Source organism: Etheostoma cragini, chromosome 5 (genome assembly GCF_013103735.1).
Source record: "Etheostoma cragini isolate CJK2018 chromosome 5, CSU_Ecrag_1.0, whole genome shotgun sequence".
Classification (NCBI taxonomy): domain Eukaryota; kingdom Metazoa; phylum Chordata; class Actinopteri; order Perciformes; family Percidae; genus Etheostoma; species Etheostoma cragini.
In genome coordinates this window covers 4,894,140-4,907,969 of record NC_048411.1, presented here as the reverse complement: position 1 = coordinate 4,907,969, position 13,830 = coordinate 4,894,140, and the positions used below count along the sequence as shown (strand labels likewise).

Genomic DNA, 13,830 nt, shown 5'->3' with positions numbered 1-13,830 from the left:
GGAAGGGACAAGGGGAAAGATGAAGACAAGAAAATAAAAGGTAGCTCCAATAAATTGGCTGTGATTTTATATAGATAGATAGATAGATAGATGGAGAGAGAGAGTTGGTGGAACACAATGCTAGTGTCCCCTTTTTTCTTCTCTACATCTCATTGGTGTACTTCAAAAGAATGAAGTACTTATCATCATATGCTATGACTGCACACATCCAATTAACACACTGAAACAAGAGAAAGTATTTTAAGTAAACCAAAAAATGACTATGCTCACTCCAAATGATCTGTTAAGTGAGTTACGAGTGTATACCATGTCTCATTTAGAGTGGAATAATTTGAGGATGATGCTGGGATGTGGAGTGGCCACTGATGCATGATGAGAGGGGGATTACTACTCAGAATTGACACTGAATAATTAATGAGAAAATAAATTCTCATCCCCACTTTTCAAAATAACACCTAGGAGTTGCAGAAGAATATTCACAAGACAATTGATACCTACAGTATGCCGCTACACAAACATCATAACAAAGGCTGAGAACAGTGGCAATTGCATCATAGTCTCAGAAGACAGTGCTGCATTGGGACCAGGACAAAGGATAATTTAAAGAACCATGAAACTAATGACAGGCCATGAGTACATAGAGTAGCACATATAAAGCACATGGGGCCATTACATACTTTAAATGAGTACTTCACAGATTTAACATTACATCCTACATTACAGAATGCAATTCAAGACATTTTGGTTAGCGCTTTGGGTGTGTTATGCAAGTAGCAGCTTATGTAGCCTCAAGCTACTAGCCTCAAGCAGAAATGAGGAGCGGGATGCGACTCATGTCACATCACTTACAACAATTTCTGATTTCTTGCAGCTCCCTCGCAGCCACAAAAGGCTTCATGCAACTCTTTTCACACATGCCGTAGTACTTGGCAACACCTTCTAAAAGGCCGTATATTATTGGAATCAATTAATATCAATAATTAAGGTATCTGTTGCATAACTGTGTTGCAAAGTGAGATATCGTTAATGACAAAACAATGCCATGTGGCAGAAAAAAAGTTGTATTATGTTTACTAAGGCCCCCCCCCCCCCCCCAAAAAAAAAGAATCGAGGTTTGTATTGAATCGTGGGTCATAAATGGTGATATGAACCAACCCTGGGTTGGGTGTATTGTTACAGCCCCTACTGTTTTTCATAGAATTTTGAATGGGTTGCCCTAATCATCAATAGACAATCATATATCAGATTTTTTTCTGGAAATAAAGTAAACTGACTCAATTGGTAGATGATTGCTTTCACATTATTCATGTTTGGATTCAAAGTGATGATCCATCTTTTAAGTTTTGATTCAGAGTCAAACCTCACACAGCTTTGCTGGCCAGTTTAGCCACCAGCTTCTTAGGGCCTCTTACATCTTCAGTATACTGACAGAGAGACACAGAGAGAAAACCTTGACTCTAAAGCAACCATAATAATCTTTCACACACCCGCGCAATGGTGTGGTACATGTTTTGACATCGGCCAAAGCAAAGCACTTCCATGAACAGTTTCCAAGCCACGCTGGCATAACAAAGAGCACAGTGGAAGACCGCGGGAACTGCTAAATCATGGGAATAAAAGTGAGGCAAATGGGGAAAATTAAAGTTCAAAGATATTTTATTTCTGCTGATCTCATCACAGTGGAGAAAATGAGGGCATTCAAATAGACCGGCATCAATATTCCCTGGGATTCTTTCTTATTTCTCATTTGTGTTATGTAAATCCACTACTTCATTGCGTTCGTTTTACAGTTCAATATATCCATTTAAAAAAAAAAAATGCTGAAATAACCCAGTGGTTTGGAATCAATAAGCTGTTTCTGTTATTTTATGGAAAACATAAATATCTAATAATTAAAATTTCAGATAAGATAACCATGTAAATGATTGTTCTTAAAAAAACAAACAATATAATGTAAAGTGACTTTGTTGGCTGAGGTAATTATTGGCTCAATACAAGACTACAGTAGGTCATATTTTAAAAGAAAGAAAATGTATTTATTTTCATTAGAAAGTAAAGCTAAACTGAAACTGTGGGTGGTGTAGTTATTTTGTATGTTAGAATTTTGGGATATACACAAAACTGGCACTCCAACCAGAATCCCAGTTAGTCAAAGTGCATGCTTACTGTACCTAAGTTATAATGTCTGAGCAATGAAGTTTCCATTGTAAAAGCACAACCAAGTACTTTGGTAACCTGGTGTAGTACAGGAGAGTAAATGTATTCACTGACAGGTTTGGATGGATGATAGAGCCATTTTAATTCAGACGATGCTCATGTGGCTTTTTTTGTGTGTGTGTAAGTCGTGTGGCACTGTAATTATACTGAATTAAAAATTCTACAAAGTAATGAGGTGAGGACCATGGAGGATGTTACAGTATTTTAGTCCAATGTTTTTCCTCCCTTATTGAATGTGAGAATGTCCTTATCTTAGTTATTAGGTTCTTCATATTTAATCATAAGTATAATATTACCGGTGAAATGGTATTGAATCTATAATCTATTTCTTTTAGGTGCAATCCTGTGGGTGAAAAGGTCCTAGGCCTACTAATCCTATTCTGAGGCTGCAGAACCATCATTACCAGAATAATAATTCATAATCTTTTATTTCAAAGGGTTTACATCATTCACCTGCAATACTGTAGAACTCTGTTTTAATGGCTCTTCCTGGGTTGTGTCTCACTCTTCTGACGGCGCTTTACTAATATGCTCCGCATCATCAATGCAAGGAAAACTAGTTTGGTAAAAGAAATTAAATGTGACACGACGAATGTGCCGGGATGTAGAGCATGTCCACGATGGGGGACGTTAGAGTTGTGAGGACGGATAAGGTTATGTAGGGTACATAACTGATAAGACTACCGTTAAAATAAGTAGTTATCTGGAAATTAAAAACATCTGTCGTCGGGCTTCAATATCATCCCCCAATGTATGTTTTACTCCCGGCGAAGTAATACAGCTTCTTCATCAACGGGATCGTTGACAAAAGGAAATGCCATGTTTGGAGAAAAAATGCGTTTTATAGTGTGCTTAACTAGGTTAATAAACCAACATGTTTTTTTATTCATGCAGATAACAAACGACGCCAAGATGCACCTGATACAGACTGAATGAATGAATGAGGAAACGAGATGGCGCTGTGTCAGATAGGTGACTGAGCAGAAAACCTGCTCCCGTCCAGGTTAGAACCTAACAGGCTTGGTTACCATACTAACTGACTCTCAGGTTTGATTAACCTCCCTTTCTGAAACAGAAAACCCAGAGTTTCCCTCATCTCAGGGTTAACAAAGTCAGAGTTCTCACTAAACCTGCTTTCTGAAACGGACCCCTGACTGTTTGAAAATCCAAAACATGGTTGTGTAGTTTGTCCCCCTTGGGATTGGGAACACAGTACAGAGACACATCAGCATAAAAGTGAACACCGTAGTTAAAGAGCTCCAATTAGACTAACTTACAAAAAACTTTCCAAAATACAAACCATTTTTTAACTAAGTAGAACATGTTTGATATTTGGCAGATAAATAAAACAGGACAAAGTTGCATATTAGAATTGGTGTGCAGGTGTGCCTCTATAAGCACACTCTAAGGCTAAAAAACAGCATATAGTATAAACAGATGACAGAGTAATAGTGTATAGACCTTTAGTGGTTGAATTGCAAATGAATGAAATTTTGCAGTGTTGCTCTAAAAACATGTATCATCCGTTTTAGCAGGAAACAAACAAATCACGAAAACACTAGGTACTTTTTTTGTAAAATATACTTATAATTATCCCAAAACACGCACTTCAATCAAGGAGAGTCACATGGGATTGTCTTAAATGTCTGCAAATAATTAATCACCTGGAGGAGAGCTGCCTCTGCTCTGTGGAAACGAGCTCTGACATTTCTAAAGTTAGTTGTCCCTCATGATTAACGTGATAGTCTGGCAACACTCTAAAGCATGCACATTTGAAAATTTGCCATTATTCTAAACCCTAGGGTAACATATGGCAGTGCCAAATAATATTAATTAAAAAAAGCTTTTTCATATAAATACTTTTGCTTGGTATATGCATTGTATGAAACCAAAATATTTCTACAGAGTCAACTACACTTGGAAAGGTGACTTTACAAACACATAACCTGTCTAATAGATTCATTATTGTTTAATAGAGTAATAGATTTATATTTGCAATTTGAGTAATACCACCTGCATGAGCTAATTAAGCATAAAGTACAGAGTTTTCAGCATTTGTGACTCATTATTGTGTCATTTTCAGTTGAGTAAACTAAAATTAAGGTTTCCTTTTAAAATGTGCTTGTGTGTAAACAAAATGTTATATAATAGAGCAATTTGTGCAGTGTTTGGAAGTTCCTGACTATCATCAAAGCTCCAATTTATTCCCTATTAAATGTCTGACCGTGACTTTTTCATGTTGTATTGCCATTGAAATTTGTGTATTTTTAAAATCTGCATATAAACAAAGACAACCGGTGCTCAGTATTATTATTTCAGCTTCACTCACCAACATGCTCTGGTAGGGAGGTATTTTTGTTTTTTTGTTTGTGCATGTGAGGAATATGAATAAGACCACACTGCAAAGTGTAGGGAGTCACTCCACACTTCTGTCAAGAGCAGATAATCCATAAAATGAATGAAGCGGCTAGATAGAAGAAAACAAGTTTTCTTCCATCCACTTTAAACTCAATGCTTTTCCTGATGGGGAAATATGAGAAAGTATGTAATGTTTATCTACTGCAAGATAGAGCGCCATCAACTTTTCTAGAATCCTCTATAATGGATTCCATGTATGATAACATCAACAGAGGTTTTAATCTAATTCCAACCACACATGCTCTCTGCAGTGATAGCTTTGTAGATGTAGTCGTGCAATATGCTTTTCCACAAAGCAACACAAGATTTGCTCTAGCCGCTGACTCCTCAGAGCCTTGGAGTACAGCACCATCCACTCTACCTCCCACTGTTCCACCACCTTTTCCTGCATCCTTGTTTCCCTCCCAACTTGCGCTCCATCGTCCCCGTGACCCCAGTGGACATGGCTGGTGTGACCCTGTCTAGGCCGGATAGTTGTGGTGGTGGTATGGGAAAGAGGGGCTCTTTGTCTGCTCCACTGTTGTCCCTTTCACTCCGCTGCTCCCTTTAGGAGGAAACATGCTGAGTGCCTGCATGCACATCTCTTCTCTCAGATGTGCACCAGCCATCTACAAGCACCAAGTAATTATTGTAGATACCCGCTGTGCTCTCGTCCTTTTGCTTTCGAGTGTTTGCAGTACTTTTTTCCACATTGGGGAGCGAATGACATGACTTCTAAATGCATGCCCTTTAATACAGTGGGGCTCTAAAGTTTGGGCACCTCAAGTAAAAGTTTGTATAATGTGCATAAAGCCTAGAAAAGATGGAAAAATCTCCAAAAGGCATCGAATGACAGATTAGACATTCGTATAATATGTCACAAAAAGTTTGATTTTATTTCCATCATTTACACTTTCAAAATAACAGAAAACAAAAAGATGGCGTCTGCAAAAGTTTGGGCACCCTGCAGAGTTTCTAGCATTCATCGCCCCCTTTGGAAAGATGAGACCTGACAGTGTCATGGATTGTTCTCAATCATCTTCTGGAAAGACCAGATGATCTCAATCTTAAGGTCTTAAATGCCCAGACTCATCTGAACTTGCCCCAACAATGAGCACCAGAGGTTCTTCTAAGCAGTTGTCTCTAGAAAACTGAAACTGAAAATAGTTGACGCTCACAAAGCAGGAGAAGGCTATAAGAAGATAGCAAAGCGTTTTCAGATGCCAATATCCTTTATTCGGAATGTATCAAGGTGGATCAAGGTCTTTTTTTATGGTCAGTTTTAAGTCAGCGGCCACCTTTCACAAGCTCTTTTATTAAAAAAGATTGAGATTAAAATAAAATGCAAGACAGGGTGTCCTTCCCAGATTGAAATTATACAGCTGCAATACACGTAAATGAAAATGATCTGAAATAAATAGCCTAAGATATATTCAAAAAAGTTATCTCTGAGAAAACTTGTTTTCGACAACAATAACAGACTGATTAAAAGAGAGAGGGTGAGAGGGCCTCTCATGCTTAACAACATACAGCTGTGTTTATAACAATTAAAACTGTGGACAGATGTCAGAAGTGTGGACCGGCGCTGTGTCTCTTCACGTCGCTAGGGAGCAGTGTGTGAGTGAATGGGGGCGGGGCTGCACAGAGAGTAAGAGGAGAGGCATCCAAACACAAATAGATGTGACTGTCTACATCTAGAAACCAAGCTGCGCGGTCGAGGGAACAAGTCTGATTGGCACATGAAGGGGCTCAGTGGTTTTGAGTGGCTCGGTGGTAGACCAAGGTTGTTGGTTCAATGTGGGTTGCAGTCCCATGTTGAAGAGTCCTTGGGTAAGACAATGAACCCTAAGTTGCCCCCGATGTTGCGCCATGGGAGTGTAAATGTGTGTCAGTGTTTATCTGATGAGCAGGTGGCCCCTTGTACGACAGCCTCGGCCACAGTGTATGAATGTGTGTGAATGGTGAATGGTTCCTGTACTATGTAATATATATATATATATATATATATATATATATATATATAAGCGCTATATAAATACAGCCCACTCACATGATCAGACAGTGGTTTATGAAGCAATAGATTGGCTTTGCTCAAAACAACAAAGGAGCATTCTATTAACGGAATGACGCATTTAAAATTGTGCTTGACCAAATTTGATCGTAGGAAGCCATCATTGATCGTAGGAAGCCAAATCGTGATCACCGTGATTCAAATTTGATTAATTGTGCAGCAACACTCATCACAGGGCACACTCATCTTATTGCAAAGGCACAAGCTGGAGCATGCAGGGCTCTTGACTCTTTACCATATGCCTCCTGTCGCACTGAGGCTCCCTTGTCAAACCAAGGGCCCTCTTGAGGTCTTCTCGCAAACAAACTAATAGTCTCATTAGACCTCTGAGTAACCATGCTGTACCACTTAGTATGAAAAGCTCTCTATTCCTTCTCTAGAGAATTTTGAGAGGTCACCCAGAGATACAAAAACATTTAAAAGTTATCAACAAAGTTAAAGATGACAAAGTAGTGAGAGTAAGATATGGCTAAGGAAAGGTAACAGACAATACAAGTAGAAAAGCCAAAGGAAGAAGGTCAAGAGATTGACAGGCAGGAGAAGTTGAGTGCGCACTCTGTTGAGGAGATAAACACTACAGTCCCTTTCTGCCTGCTCAAATTCCCCCTTGCTTCTCTGTGCTTGTTACTGAGGCGTCACTTAAGGCTCTGAGCTCTGCTCTGCTTTCATCTGCTCTGGTGTGAAGCTATCAGGCATTTAGCTGTCTCTCACCCCTTCGAAAAAATTGCATCTCTCAATAGGCCTTACTGATGTATAGCCAATTAGTACGTCCATGTACAGTACGCGAGTTTTGGCAGGGTCATAACTTATTCAGATGATTTGCTCTTGGCTCCTTTTGAGATTATTCTGTGCTAGCGGACGTCTCCCAACTCATGTTTCTGACTGATTCTTTCATAATTTTGTTCCTTTTAGCCTTGGGTGATTATATTAAACACAGCAAATCCAATTTGCATGGATCAAGTGAAAGTACAAATGCATGCTGCTTGAGTTTTGGATAAGATAAGCCTCAGCCAGGCAATTTCTAAATTTCAACAAGTGCGTCTGCATTCATTATTTCTCTGATTTGCTTAACACTGGATATACTTGAACAGCCTAAGCCTTATACTTGTGGTCGCTGAGCAGTTTTCTTTGGCTTTTAAGTGCCTTGCTTAAAGCCATTCAGCAATATCTATTAGGGCAGGGACGACATGCTTCTGCCCCGATTAGATTCTTTCACAATACATGGGTGCCACTTTGATTTGTGTTGCGATTGTCATTTATTGCCATTCAATAGTATTGAGTTTTGTGACTTTTTTTTTCCTTCGTTACTAAAAACAAAAGTTGAATAATACACTTCAAGAGACAATATATGACAAGGCATTTCTAAAAACTAATTGTTTTCTAAAAAGAATGCACATCACATGTCCGCTAGTCTGACATTTATTGAATTTGTAAAGAAGTGCACGTACTTTTTGCATTTTCTGCTTTGGTCTGTTTGGCTAAAAACGGATATGATTAGTAGTCAGCGGTACCAGACAAACAGAAAATATTTAGGTGAATCATTGGGGGGAAAAAATAAGGATGCACTGACTTGGGAAAAAAAACTTAAAAACCGTCGCCAGGAAAATCTTGATACATACAATTTTCGAATGTTTTCCCCACCACTAATATCAATTGAGAAAACACAAGTTATTTGTCGTTCATTGTTCTCCGTTTAAACTGTGCCGACATTACTGAGATTCAAAACAATGAAATATACTTGTTCAGTTTCTTGGCTCTATTCAGGGCGGTGCCCCTGGTTATGCTCGTTCATTGAAAGCAATGGCACCGGCTCCTCTTCTGAGATGTTTATGTATCTAACTCAAGACTGACAGAAAGAAATGTTTATTTCATTTTCCACAGAGTGAGGAAGGACACCGGCTGACTGACTGACTAGGTGCTTGGCAGATGGTGAATCACCTGACAGCTTGCTTACTGAATATGTGTTTGCTTGAGTGGCTGGCTGTTTTCTTTGTCTCTGATCTCTTCTCAGCTAGAGAATTGGTGTTATGGTTTCCAGGCTTGTTGGCTGACTTGCCGCCTAACCCGCCTTCTGTTTTGAAGGAGGACACACACACACACACACACACACACACACACACACTTAACCTTTTGTCTCCTTTACTACGATCTGTATATACCTCAGTTTCCCAGAGTTTCATTAATGAGCACCTTTGAGAGATGTGTGTAGGGAATATATTACATATATATATATATATATATATATATATATATATATATATGTATATACATATATATATATTATATATATGTGTGTAGGGAATATATTCCCTACACACACGTATATCAATGCCACTGATTTCCCTGTTACTGTTTGCTATAATACACTACCATTTGATAAAGAAAAATCTAAATCTGTGTGTTCATTTTTGTCATTGTATCCCATGTTACTGTGTACACTACACTACTCTCTGCATTGCCGTGTTCAGCATCCATTTACTGTAGCTGGAATTAACACAGGTCTATATGCTCAAGAAACACTATCACAATCAATAGTCACAATTGATCTGTGTTGGTAAGCAAACCACTATTACAATTCACACAGCTTTGATTTACATTGCCCGTCAGCAAAGAGCTGCATGACCTCTATGAAGCAACCTCAGCTCACCTCAATATCACGTGCCATCTCTATACAATATCCCCTTTGATTAGAGACAGTGTGCACGATTTTACTTCTCAGCCAGCCCTCTTAGGACAACCTCTACAAAGCTGTGCACTCCCCATTTTGTGTCTATACCCCTCCATTCATCTTTTACAAGTCAAAATTTGAGAATGTCACCTTCTCCTTGCTTCCATCTCCAGACAAGCTTACATTTCCATCCCTGTAAGAGAGTGGATCTGACAGTAAGAAGGATGGCTTAAAAAAAAACATATCAAGGATTTAGCCTGAAATAAACTGTGAGATAACAAACAGCTGATCACAGTGTGGCAGTGATCCCCAACTGGGATTGCCCCTTTAAAAGAAGAGTATCTGTTTAGCCTTTAACGGCTTATTACCAAATAGAGACTTGACTCAGCAAGTTGGGTAAATGTCTACAGAAGTTTGCATTCTATAAATGCCTTTTCATTTGAATGAATTATCAACTTTTCAGAGAAAGGTTTGATGCAGTAGCATGAATTCTTTTACTGGAATTAAATTCCTAATTTAATGCATTTCTTTCTTCAATAATGGATAAAGGAAAGATACAAGACTAATAAGACTGCAGTGTTCATTGGAAAAGTACTGGCTTTCAGAAACCCCAAAAAGCGTTCAGCTCCACAGCTGCTTCTGATGACAACATTTAACAACTACATCCCAGAAGGGATGCAATCCATAACTGCAGCCCCCAAGGTATCAATCAGGCTCGTATCAAACCCAACAATAAAAATCTGAAACAAAGAAATGACACGGAGCTGAGGTCACCAGCAAAGCGAAAAGATGATGAATGAATGAAGGATGGGTTTGGCTGCAATTTAATCAGGAACTCAGTTTGCAACGGTGCTGTTACTGTAAACAAATTCATCCGACATTACACACGTGCTCTGCAATGCTTAACTATCTGCAATTAAATGATCCACTAAAGAAATAAAATTGACTTGACTGTATAAATACCAAAGAAGGATTTAATAATTGTTTTGGAGAAAGAAGTGTTTAATAATTGTGTTGCATTGTTAAGAACTCAAAGTTAAAAAAACGTGAACTCCTTAGCATCGGCCATCGTTATCCATGTGATTAAGCCATGTGGAACAGAGCAAATGTGGCGTATCTCATTTCAACTCTTTCCATATGTCTTAGCAGGTCCTTCCTGCTTTGTTATCCAGCTTTGGAAGGACCCAGAGAGGCTGCTAATTTAGGTAGCTCTCTCAGCCTTGGTGCAGCACAAATCAGGTAACATGAGAATCTCCAGAAGTCACAAATACTCAAGCCAGATGGCACTGACAGTGTGAACCCCACAGAGACCACTTAAAACAGATAAATATGTCAACCATTAAGAACCAAACTGTACCGATGCAATTTCCAAATTGTGAGCAGGTGCATTTTTTAACGACTGCTATCCAAAGCACACTGCTGAAAGTGTTATGGAATGTAAATTAAGGTATATTAGAATACCAAATGTAGGGCGCCTGGGAAGCTAACCTGGTAGAGCGGGGGCCCAAATACGAAGGTTTACTCCCTAACACAGCGATCAAAGGTTGGATTCCAACCCTTTGCTGCATGTCGCTCCCTCTCTCTCCCCATTCAAGTCTAAGCTGTCCTATAGAATACCAACTTTATGTAATAAGGTATTCAACAAAATATGGTCATTAGCATTAAATTACCTGAAAACATAATCCTTTGCTGCTCTTTGCCCTGTACTCTACAGTCTATTTTAATACCACAAAGAATTTTTTGAATAATATGCCATAAGGCTTTTGTGACATTTCAAATGTCACGAGGGAGTCTGACCTTGCATTCATCTAAAAATGACAATGTGTGAATTTTAACTGCAGCCTTTTAGTCACAAGACTGAATTTAAAATTAACCTAGTAAGGGGAGAAACAGTTTGGATGTTTTTTATGTTATGTTATGTTATGTTCCATGTTTTCTGCATTTATCCTCTTCAGGGATCTAAGCAGTGGCTGTGGAAAACACTCTTAGATTACCCTATATGAACAGACACTGGGCTCTCTCAGTCTTAATAAATACCAGTGACAACCATTCAGGTTGCTCGGAATTAAGCGATTCATTAGTTGTTTTTTGACACTGTGACGCTTTCACATTTCAACCAAGTGTGCCATTTCATCGGATTCGAGCTTTAAAATGTCCTGGCTAGCTGAAACAAGCAACCAACAAAAAAGATAAGGATGATTCAAAGAACAGTAAAAGAAGACGTTATAATACGAAGTGGACAGTTGGCAATGACGGCAAGGTTCCTGAGTGGCTGATTTACAACAGCATTACAGAGCAAATTTACTGCAGTTACTGCCGCGTGTATAGCTCATACAACGCAAAAGACAAAAAGGTAAATCCTTTTGTAATAGGGAGTCAAAATAAGATGCCTGAAGGCTCATTGAGAGAATGCCCAAATCAATGAAACTCCATTCCACGTTATTACTGTTACAGTACCTTGCACCCAGGCAGATTCTCATTTGAACACACACACACACACACACACACACACACACACACACACACACACACACACACACACACACACACGCCCAAGTGACAGAGTGCCGCAGTTTGAAAGAACTTTGAGAGAGAAGAAAAGAGAAGGTGGTTTCTGTAAGTTAGTAATAACGTACTCTGAACGCTGTCACTTTTTGACCTGCCCAGGCTCGTGATATTTTCTTGTCCCCTAAACCGGCCGACAGCAGTGTTAGGTGTGTAAAAAATAAAGTAGTAAAGTCCAGCCTAAACAAAGCCACTAGACTATTTGTCTATGTACGGTTTCTGCTTCTTTTTTTTCAAATTGGAAGACATTGCCTCCTTCTTCTGTGTTCACAATAACTATTAATGCAGATTAGGTCAGAGAAAATCAGTGGCGTGATTGAGTTATTTACATGATTGCATGAACTGACAAAACAATCATGTCAACAGTATTATGAAAAAAGATTTTAGTTTAGATAAGAGTGACCGGTTTTAAATTTTGCTTTAAGAAAAAAAAAAGAACATGAACTGTAATAATTCCTCCTCCATGCAAACAGAAATGCAGCACAAAATGTTGTCTTTTACTAGAGATGTTTCAGAGGATACTAAGGATAGCCCCACTGTTGACACATGCGTGATTACTTGCAGCACACTCCTCAAATTACAGATTGCAGATGGGTCGGATGTACCACTCCGGCTGCTATGTGATATACTTGTAAATTGACAGAAAATCCTGAAAAAGGCTCAAATTATACTCGATAAGAAAATAATGTACATCAAAGTGAAAGATACTAAACTCAACACACATGAAATGTGTGCCTGAGTGTGTGCCTTTGCCAACAAAAGCCACAAAAATGGCACTTTGCCGTTGGTTTTGCAATGAGGGATATATTATAAGCTGTTGGAAACATACATTTTGTGAAAAGAACTGAAAACCTTGGCTGTGCCAGTGCCAGTTTGCACACCTTAAAAGGGACATTATGCTGTTTTGGCCATTTCTCTGCTTCGCGTTTTGCTTGCAGGTTTTTCTATAGAGCCCCCGCCTACAGCTACGGTATACAGCTCCTATGTTTACTTGTGTCTGACTCCTCGACCGGTCAGTCTGCCGTTTCCTCTCTGTGTTCCTCTGACAACGCTTTCCTAGCTTTCTGCTTCTTTTTTGCCGGTTCAGCCATGCAGATATTGTGGAAAAACTCCATCGCTACCGTGTTAGCCGGTTCCTCAATGGGCGTATGTGTGCAGGGCCGTGAAGCAATTTGTTACATTGCGAGACCTGATATCACTCACAGGCGCTAAGGGGGAGCGAGACGACCACCATGAAACCCCCAAAAAATCATTTGACTCCAAAGGTGTTCAGTTTAGGCAAATTAAGCTAAAAAAACTGCAAAGCTTCCCTTTAATGCAAATTCATTTGAAGAAAAAAATGACCAGACACAGCTCCTCTGTTTGCACTGCCAGCAAACACAAGAAAATATAGCTTTGTGTGTGTGTGTGTGTGTGTGTGTGTGTGTGTGTATGTGTGTGTATGTGTGTGTGTGTGTGTGTGCAAAGCCTCAACTTCTGACATCTCTTCTTTTCACTACTGTATCATCTCCTGAGTAAAAAGCAGAAAATAATACATTTTCTGAGCTGCTCATTGCGATAAAGATGGTAAAAGGTTAATGTTTTTAGCCATGATTTATATGTATGTATATTAACTGCCCATATACATCTATTAATATTATTGTAAAGCTGTAATGAGACTATAGCAGATAGATAATAGTGATTAGAGTCACTACATTGAGATGAAGAGATTTACACTTGTTATTCAATAGAATAAAATTCCTTTTGTGATGTTATCAGCCCAGGTGACTCATAAATGTCTGTGTAGTCTTATAGTCTGGCTCAATGGATGTACATTGCTGGGATAAAGCCTGACATGCAGTGCGTCTCTTATGCAGGACTGGCACACACATTCACAGAGTACACTCTTAACAACAAAAAAACTCAGTTTTTA

The 13,830-nt window shown here is 39.0% G+C and overlaps 1 protein-coding gene and 1 long non-coding RNA gene across 3 annotated transcripts in view; both read right to left on the bottom strand.

The window, feature by feature from the left end:
• pde4d (phosphodiesterase 4D, cAMP-specific) overlaps nt 1-13,830 on the bottom strand; it is a 181,788-nt gene that overhangs the window by 109,836 nt on the left and 58,122 nt on the right. The gene's annotated exons all lie outside the window — the stretch shown is intronic.
• LOC117945273 lies at nt 2,491-7,107 on the bottom strand. Its single transcript, XR_004656764.1, has 3 exons — nt 7,094-7,107; nt 3,276-3,283; nt 2,491-2,686 (listed from the first exon to the last, which is right to left on the bottom strand). It is a non-coding gene; the product is annotated as an uncharacterized LOC117945273 (long non-coding RNA).